Source organism: Nicotiana tomentosiformis, chromosome 4 (assembly GCF_000390325.3).
Source record: "Nicotiana tomentosiformis chromosome 4, ASM39032v3, whole genome shotgun sequence".
NCBI lineage: Eukaryota > Viridiplantae > Streptophyta > Magnoliopsida > Solanales > Solanaceae > Nicotiana > Nicotiana tomentosiformis.
Window position 1 is genome coordinate 74,008,112 of NC_090815.1, and position 8,961 is coordinate 74,017,072.

An 8,961-nucleotide genomic window follows, 5' to 3' on the forward strand; every position below is an offset into this window, starting at 1 on the left:
CAACATCAGTAAATTCTTAAAAATCATTAAGCTTTTAAACTTTTAATTTTTTATCAAAATTCCATATCTCGGGCTAGGGACCTTGGTATTCGATTACGGACATACGCCCAAGTCCCAAATCACGATACGGACCTACCAAAACTGTTAAAATACTGATCCGAGTCCGTTTGCTCAAAATATTGACCAAAGTCAACTCAGTTGAGTTTTAAAGCTCTATTTCACATTTTAATCCATTTTTCACACAAAAACTTTTAGGAAAATTATATGAACTGCGCACGCAAGTCAAGAAATGATAAAATAGTACTTTTCAAGGTCTTAGAATACATAATTAATTATTAAATTTAAAGATAATATTTTGGGTCATCACACCTACCTTTATAGCTCACTTGATAATGAGATATACATGAAAATTCCTGAATGATTTAAAATGGCTGACACACATAATTCAAAGTCCCGAGAAATATTTTCAATCAAATTGCAAAGATCTTTGTATGGTCTAAAGCAATCAGGAAGAATGTAGTATAACCGCCTTAATGAGTATTTTTTAAAGTAATATTTTATAAATGATGCCATTTGTCCATGTAATTTTATAAAGAAAACAACATCAGAGTTTGTTGTACTTGCCGTATATGTTGACGACATAAACCTTATTGGAACTCCTACAGAACTCCAAAAGGCAATTAATTATTTAAAAAAGAAATTCGAGATGAAAGATCTCGTAAAGACAAAATTATGTCTTGGTTTACAAATTGAACATTTGGCAAACGAGATTTTTGTTCATCAATCTGCCTACATAAAAAGGTATTGAAACGATTTTATATGGATGGAGCATATCTGTTAAGTACTCCGATGGTTGTTCGATCACTTGATGTGAATAAAGATCCGTTTCGACCTCAAGAAAAATATGAAAAGCTTCTTGGTCCTGAAGTGCCATATTTTAATACAATTGGTATGCTAATGTATCTTGCTAATACTACAAGGCCTGACATAATCTTTTCATTTAAATGTCTTAGCAATATATAGTTTTACACCTACAAGGAGACATTGAAATGGAATCAAACACATATTACAGTATCTAAAAGGGACTATCGATATGGGATTCTCTTATAGCAATGATTGCAATCCTGATATTGTTGGTTATGCCGATGCTGGGTATTTATCTGACCCACACAAGGCTTGATCTCAAACAAGCTATATGCTTATATGTGGAGGCACTGCCATATCTTGGCGATCAACTAAGCAATCAATCGTGGTTACTTCATCTAATTATGCTGAGATAATTGCTATTCATAAAGCAAGTCGAGAATATGTGTGGTTGAGGTCTATAATACATCTTATTCGAAAAAACTATGGTTTGAAGTGTGACAAACTATCCACAATTTTATATGAAGACAATGCAGCATGCATAGCCTAATGAATGAAGGATTCATAAAAGGAGATAGAACAAAGCACATTTTGTCACACCTCCTTTTTCCCGATGGGGCGATGGGATTAGGGAGTTTTTCCAATTAAAGTGACAATATTCGAAATGGGATTATTTATTAAATCAGAGTCGCCACTTGGGATAATTTATGGTGTCCCAAGTCACCGGTTTATTTTAAATCCCAAATCGAGGAAATTTGACTCTATTTATGGTCCGCGAACACAGAAGACCGGGTAAGGAATTCTGTTAACCCGGGAGAAGGTGTGAAGCACTCCCGAGTTCCGTGGTTTTAGCACGGTCGCTTAACAATCAATACTTGGCCTAATTGTCTGATTTATTACATATTTAAAATCTATTGTGCTTTTTATTCCTTTTAACCGTTTTTTAATATTTATGGAGATTATTTAAATAAGTCGCGATGTCGCGCACTTATTATTTTTGTACACATTGTGAATCGCGTCACGTGAAACGCACCCGTGATTTACAACATGTTAATTTTTATTATTATTCGAAGTTATGGTCGGGTCACATGAAATGCACTCCCGAATTGGAATTTATGTATCGTGACCATGCCACGGGAACCATACCCATGACCACGATGATTCATTATTAATCGCGCTTAAAGCAAACTACGATGTTCAATAAGATTATTATCTTCCTACGTTTGGAATCAAGCGTGGAAGCTAAAAACTCTGTAACTTATTTAAGGATAAAAGTGCACAGGCTATTATTTAATAGTAGAAGATTCATGCTCTGCCTTAGTTACACTTATTACACCCAAAACAAATTAAAACTAACTTTAAATGGACAACGAAAGTGCAAACCCCATCTTCCTCATCATCACAGTAGACCAATCAAATAATCAACTAAGAAAGAAAATAAGAATATTCTAATCTAAATTTGGAGTTTATTACATGGATACCTCTACAGTAATACAATCCAACTCCCTGGCTCAATTTTTCTTTCTTAAATCCAATTAAATCAACCCAGCAAATTATGTAACAAACTTTAAACTAACATTTACATGTACTTCTTAAGATAGAATAATACAAGCACATGAGAGCAATTTTCTAACTAATAAAGAAATCAATCCATTAAGAAGAAAACTCAACAAACAGTAAGATCTCATATTTATTGACATGAATTTCACAACTGAAAGCATGTATTAATAAACAAGGCAATAGAATAAAATGAGAGTGGGAGGAATGAACCTGAGATAGTCTTTTAGTTAATGAACCTCAGCAATTACAGTAACTAAGTCGAACAAAATCGAGCAGTGAATAAGCCTCAAACAAAATATTCAACAAAAACCTCTGAGCAAAAGCAGCAGAACTCGAACGGTGAGCGAAAACAACGACAAACTGGACTCAATCAAATCCCCTTCGGATTCTCAAAAGGAGTCATCGGATTTTCTTAAATACTTGAAAATTGTACAGGATCCTTAAGCAAAATCGAGGAAAAAAGCAGGGTGAACAGCAATTAACACGGAACTTGAACCACTAGACCGGAACTCAAAACGTGATACCGTCGCCGACCGAAAACTCAACAACTGCACATTGCTTGAAATTGAAAGGGGTTTGATCTTGTTTTTGGGCTCAAGATTTATGTGATTGTGAATGGTTGAGGAGATGGGTGTTTATGGATGTTTCATGGTGGTGTAAAGGTGGAGAAAATAGGGACGATGATGAAGGTTTTTGCTCTTGAAAAATAAAAGGGAGATGGTTTTAACTTTTAAGAGAAAAATGACTTAAAACTTTTTCGGTTCAAGCCATGGTGATTCGTTCGTGCTTGTGGGGAAGAAGATTATTTTTTTGGAATAGTGCAATGGGAAAAGAAAATTGAAGAAGGAAAGTGCAGCCTCCCCTCTATCTTTCGTCTCTGTCCTTCCGGGCCTCTCAAAATTAGGTGTTAGGGATTAATTGGTGGCCAAGTAAAAAGAGTGTATGGGCATGTGAGTTTTTTAGGGAGAGCATGTGAGTTTGTTACAAAAGATAAGGAAGAATCTTGCCACATGAAAATGACTCATTGATTCTTGCTTTAATTAATAATAATTTTTTTTCTTTTAAGAGTGTAAAATAAAAATACTAGCTAAATATTTTAAAATCAAGAACATATAATTTTTGTGATTTTTAATTTTCTTAAATAAAACCTACTAAAAATGAAATAAAGGTTAAAATATGTAGATTAAACTTAAAATTATTTACATACTAAAAAGTGTTGAAAAATCACAAGTATGGTAAAAAATTAGGTGCTCACAGCTGCCCCTCTTTGCTTGAAAACATGAAGAGTTTTCAGGCAAAGACAAAGTGAGCCGTGTGACTAATTTTTGACCATAACGTTATTCAAAAGAGGAAGAAAATAAAAGGGAAAAGGTTCAACCGAGTCCTAACTTTGGACAACCTACATATCTCGGGTTATAAGGGAATCAGGTCGCGTGTAGTTCAAGAGGTGAATGAAGGGATGGAGTGTATGGAGAGGATGAGAGAGTCGAGTGAGGTGCCGTTCCGTCGAGGTTCCGGTCCGCGATCCTATTATTACATCAAAATCAAAAAATAAAAAAGACTAACTAAGCCTGTCAGCTATGAGTTACAAGATTCCTATCTATAAGTCTTCTGAAGCTTGATCTTGAGTCTTGAATGGTTCTTCATGCGGACTTTTGACTTAAACCTTGATGTTTGCTAGCTGCAGGTGCTAGTTCTCTCTTCTTCAGCTTTTCGGATCAAGACGGGACATGCAAAGCTTGCGACTTCAGCCATGTCTTGAGCAGTTCACATCTTTCATCGGCTTCTGCATTTTGGATTCACCCTTTTCCTTTTATTCTGGATTGAGACTTCTTCCTTTGGTTATCTCGGACTGTCAGCTCGCATTCTCGAGGCGAACTTTTGCTACTTCTAACTTGGATTGAATTCTTAAGTGACTTCCCTCGTTCTCCAGGTGGGCGCCTGATGACTTTAAACTGAAATGAATTCCCTCGTTCTCCAGGTGGGCGCCTGATGACCTAAAAACTTAAAATATATTCCCTCATCCACCTGCCTGATGACTTAAAAACTTGAAATATATTCCCTCATTCTCCAGGTGGGCGCCTGATGACTTAAAAACTTGAAATAAATTCCCTCGTTCTCCAGGTGGGCGCCTGATGACCTAAAAACTTGAAATATATTCCCTCATTCTCCAGGTGGGCGCCTGATTGACTTAAAAAACTTTGAAATAAATTTCCTCATTCTCCAGGTGGGCGCCTGATGACCTAAAAACTTGAAATATATTCCCTCATTCTCCAGGGGGGCGCCTGATGACTTAAAAACTTGAAATATATTCCCTCATTCTCCAGGTGGGAAACTTGAAATATATTCCCTCATTCTCCAGGTGGGCGCCTGATGACTTAAAAACTTGAAATAAATTCCCTCATTCTCCAGGTGGGCGCCTGATGACTTAGAAACTTGAAATAAATTTCCTCATTCTCCAGGTGGGCACCTGATGTTGACTTAAAGCTAAAATGAATTCCCTCATTCTCCAGGTGGGCGCCTGATGCTGACTTAAAACTTGAAATAAATTCCCTCATTTTCCAGGTGGGTGCCTGCTGACTTAGAAACTGAAATGAATTCCCTCGTTCTCCAGGTGGGTGCCTGCAATCATGACAACACAGACAAAACAGAGAAAATTTTTCTGCCCCAGTTTACACCAGGAAGATTTGTGAGTTATTAGCAGAACTATAAATTACCTATGCTATTGATGAAGGATGCAATGATGAGAGCAAAATTGAAGACTCGACTAGGATGTGCGTCTCCTAAAGAAATAAAAATCTGAAAAACCCAAACTAGAAAGTGCGTCTCCTAAATTTGAGATTGAGCTTGCGAAAAATTATAAACTAAGCTTGACTAAACTAAAAACTGACCCTATTCTCCAGGCGGGACCCCTGATTTCAAGAAAACTAAATATTGATAACTTAAGAAAACTAAAAATTGACCTTTGTTTTTTTTTTCAGACTTCCTTTTTTTTCAAAACTTATTATCCTAGGAGAAAATTCATCAGACTAGATTTTTTTTGTTTTTTTTTTTTGGTATCTTAGGAGAAAGATTCATCAGACTAAGAGTTCTATCCTAGGAGAAAGTTCATCAGACTAGGTCTTCAATCTTAGGAGAAAGATTCATCAGACTAAGATTTCGATCATAGGAGAAAATTCATCAGACTAGGTCTCTTTTTTATTATCTTAGACGAAAGATTCATCAGACTAAGACGTTAATCCTAGGAGAAAATTCATCAGACTAGGTTTTCTATCTTAGGAGAAAAATTCATCAGACTAAAATTTTTATTGGGAGAAAATCCATCGGACTAGGACTTTTTATCCTAGGAGGAAAAATGTGAAAAGCAATGGCAACATTTATGCACACTAGCAAGACAGATAAAGACAAAAATTTGAGAAACTTACCTTTGTCGGCTCTTCTCTTCTTTTTCTTTCTCTTTTTTTTTTTTTTTTTTGTTGAAAACCCAAATTCCTTGCACTGCTTTGTTCCTGTTTCAAACAAAGAAAATTTTGTCAGTTTTTAAAAGCTGTCACACCTCCTTTTTCCCGAGGGGGATAGGGGATAAGGGAGTTTTTCCAATTAAAGTGACAATATTCGAAATGGGATTATTTATTAAATCAGAGTCGCCACTTGGGATAATTTATGGTGTCCCAAGTCACCGGTTTATTTTGAATCCCAAATCGAGGAAATTTGACTCTATTTTATGGTCCGCAAACACAGAAGACCGGGTAAGGAATTCTGTTAACCCGGGAGAAGGTGTGGGGCACTCTCGAGTTCCGTGGTTTTAGCACGGTCACTTAACAATTAATACTTGGCCTAATTATCTGATTTATTACATATTTAAAGCCTATTGTGCATTTTTACTTTTTAACCGTTTTTAATTATTTATGGAAATATTTCTGGAACAAGTCACGATGTCGTACACTTGTCATTTTGGCACACGTCGCAAACCGCAGCACATGAAATGCACACGCGATTTACGACATGCTTATTTTTAGTATTATTTTAAGTTGTGGTCGGGTCGCATGAAATGCACACCCGAATGGGATTTACGTATCGCGACCATGCCACGGGAACCGTACCCATAGTCACGATGATTATTATTAGTCGTACTAGCGTTTTCTTGAATGATTTACTTTCCTAAAGCTACTTTGAGATTAAATTATGGCAGGTAGTATGAAATTCATTTAGAGTCACAAATATGATTTGATTGAGTACTTATTTTTCATGAGAATGTATCTGGTTTGCCAGGCCCCAACGGACTACACCCTCATGAGCAGACCCGAGTCTAAACAAGTGAGAATAGACCCTTTAATCTCCAGAAAATTTGAGGAAAACATCACCCTGAACTATTAACAATCAGGCTTATACATTTAACATGAACATGGATAATGCTTTCTCAGGTCTAATTTCAAGTGAGCACTATACCAACTGATTAGTTTAACAAAAGATCCCAGATTTCAAACTAAAACCCGGACTCAATCGAAATCAACTGTTACACAAATAAATACTCTCACGCCTCCAGTAAATCTTGAATCCAGTTAAACATTAGTCAAAATTATGACTTAATGCTAGTGCCTTTTAAATCTCTATTTAGCATGTGACTCTCGACTTTAGATCTTACTCTAAATGAATAAGCATATCCATACTTCAACATACTGGAGAACAAATCTATTGGGATATAAATTAATTCTCAAAATCACAAGCCGCACAAGTAAACTCATTATAGATTAAATCTAAAACATGAGGAATCCGTTGAAATATTCAACGGCAAATAAACAATGCATCGGCAGTCAGACACGTTTTCAAGTAAGAAACAAGAGTCTAGTAATCGATTAATATAACAAAATACAAAGGACTCTTTGAGTTTACCTCTTAGCTAAAGAGAGCATCTCGAACAAATTCCGGTACAGAACATTAGCAATCAACAACTCTTCAATTTTAAAATCTTCCTAAAATCCAGGAAAACAATGCAGCGATCGAGTAGGAACCGCGAGCCAAATTAAAACCGCGAACCCCAGACGGGATCTCGAATCGGCACCGAAATTTTGAACCCAAACCCGAACTCAAACACGAACTTCAAACAAATTCCATCTGAATTGTATTTTTGTGTTTTTTTTAAAAAAAAATTCAAATGCTAATTAACTTAAAATAGAAGCATTTTCCTTTGTTTTTTATATCCCTTCTTCTGAGATGTTCAAAGAAAACAGAAAAATCCGGTGAGAAATTGGAGAACTCTTTTTCTGAAACCCTGGCTTTTTCCTAATTTTTTTCCCTTTTTTCTTGTGAAGTCCGGAATCAGCTTTTTGTAGGGAGAAGGGGCTTAGGGTTAAGGGATTGGGTAAATGGGCTGAAGGGAGGAGTGGGCTGTCAGAAATTGGGCTCAAGTTTGGGCCAAATTTGCCTTTAAAGGTGGCCTTTTAACTCTACAAAGCTAAAATATTAATTTCTTTTCCTAAAATATCATACCATAAAAATGTAAAATCAATCCTAATTAATTAAAATATCTATATTATGACATGAAACTATTTTTGTATTTTCAAACATATGTTTTAAAATTAAAACTAAAAGTTGACTGAAATCCTATTAAAAATAAAAATAAATAATTTTTTTTTTGAAATATTCCTTTTAAAAGTTACGCGGGTCAAAAATTACATGCTTACAGCTGCCCCTCTTTGCTTGGAAACACGAAGAGTTTTCGGAGCAAAGAACAATAAGCAACGTAATTGATTTATGACCCGACGCTTATTCAAAACGAAACAAAGACGGATAAAAGATTGTGACCGAGCCCTGGTATTTGAGCTGCCTACATATCCTTGGCTTTAAAGGAATCAGGTCATGTGTAGTTCAGAGGTGAATGAAGTGGTGGAATGTGTGGAGAGGATGACAGAGTCGAGTTGAGATACCATTCCGTTGAGGTTCCGGTCCGCGGTCCTGTTATTACATCAAAATCAAAAAATGAAAAAGACTAACTAAGCCTGTCAGCTATGAGTTACAAGATTCCTATCTATAAGTCTTCTGAAGCTTGATCTTGAGGCTTGAATGGTTCTTCATGCAGACTTTTGATTTGAACCTTGCGGCTTGCTAACTGCAGGTGCTGATTCATTCTTCTACAGCTTCTTCGGATCAAGACAGGACCTGCAGTGCTCGTGTATTCAGCCATGTCTTGAGCAGTTCATGTCTTTCATCGGCTTATGCATTTTGGATTCACTTCTCTTTTTTCTTTTTTTCTTTTTTTTCTTTTATTCTGGATTGAGACTTCTTCCTTTGGTCATCTCGGACTGTCAGCTCGCATTCTTGAGGCGAGCTTTTGCTACTTCTAACTTGAATTGAATTCTTAAATGACTTCCCTCGTTCTCCAAGTGGGTGCCTGATGACTTAAAACTCGAAATAAATTTCCTTATTCTCCAGGTGGGCGCCTGCTGACTTAAAAACTTGAAATAAATTCCCTCATTCTCCAGGTGGGCGCCTGTGCTGACTTAAAATAGAAATGAATTCCCTCGTTTTCCAGCTGAG

The 8,961-nt window shown here is 36.2% G+C and overlaps 1 long non-coding RNA gene across 1 annotated transcript; it reads right to left on the reverse strand.

The window, feature by feature from the left end:
* Nucleotides 1-2,790: 2,790 nt before the first annotated feature.
* Nucleotides 2,791-8,337, reverse strand: LOC138908980 (uncharacterized). The gene is made up of 2 exons (XR_011415459.1): nucleotides 7,318-8,337; nucleotides 2,791-5,933 (listed from the first exon to the last, which is right to left on the reverse strand). It is a non-coding gene; the product is annotated as an uncharacterized lncRNA (long non-coding RNA).
* Between the last annotated feature and the right edge of the window lie 624 nt (nucleotides 8,338-8,961).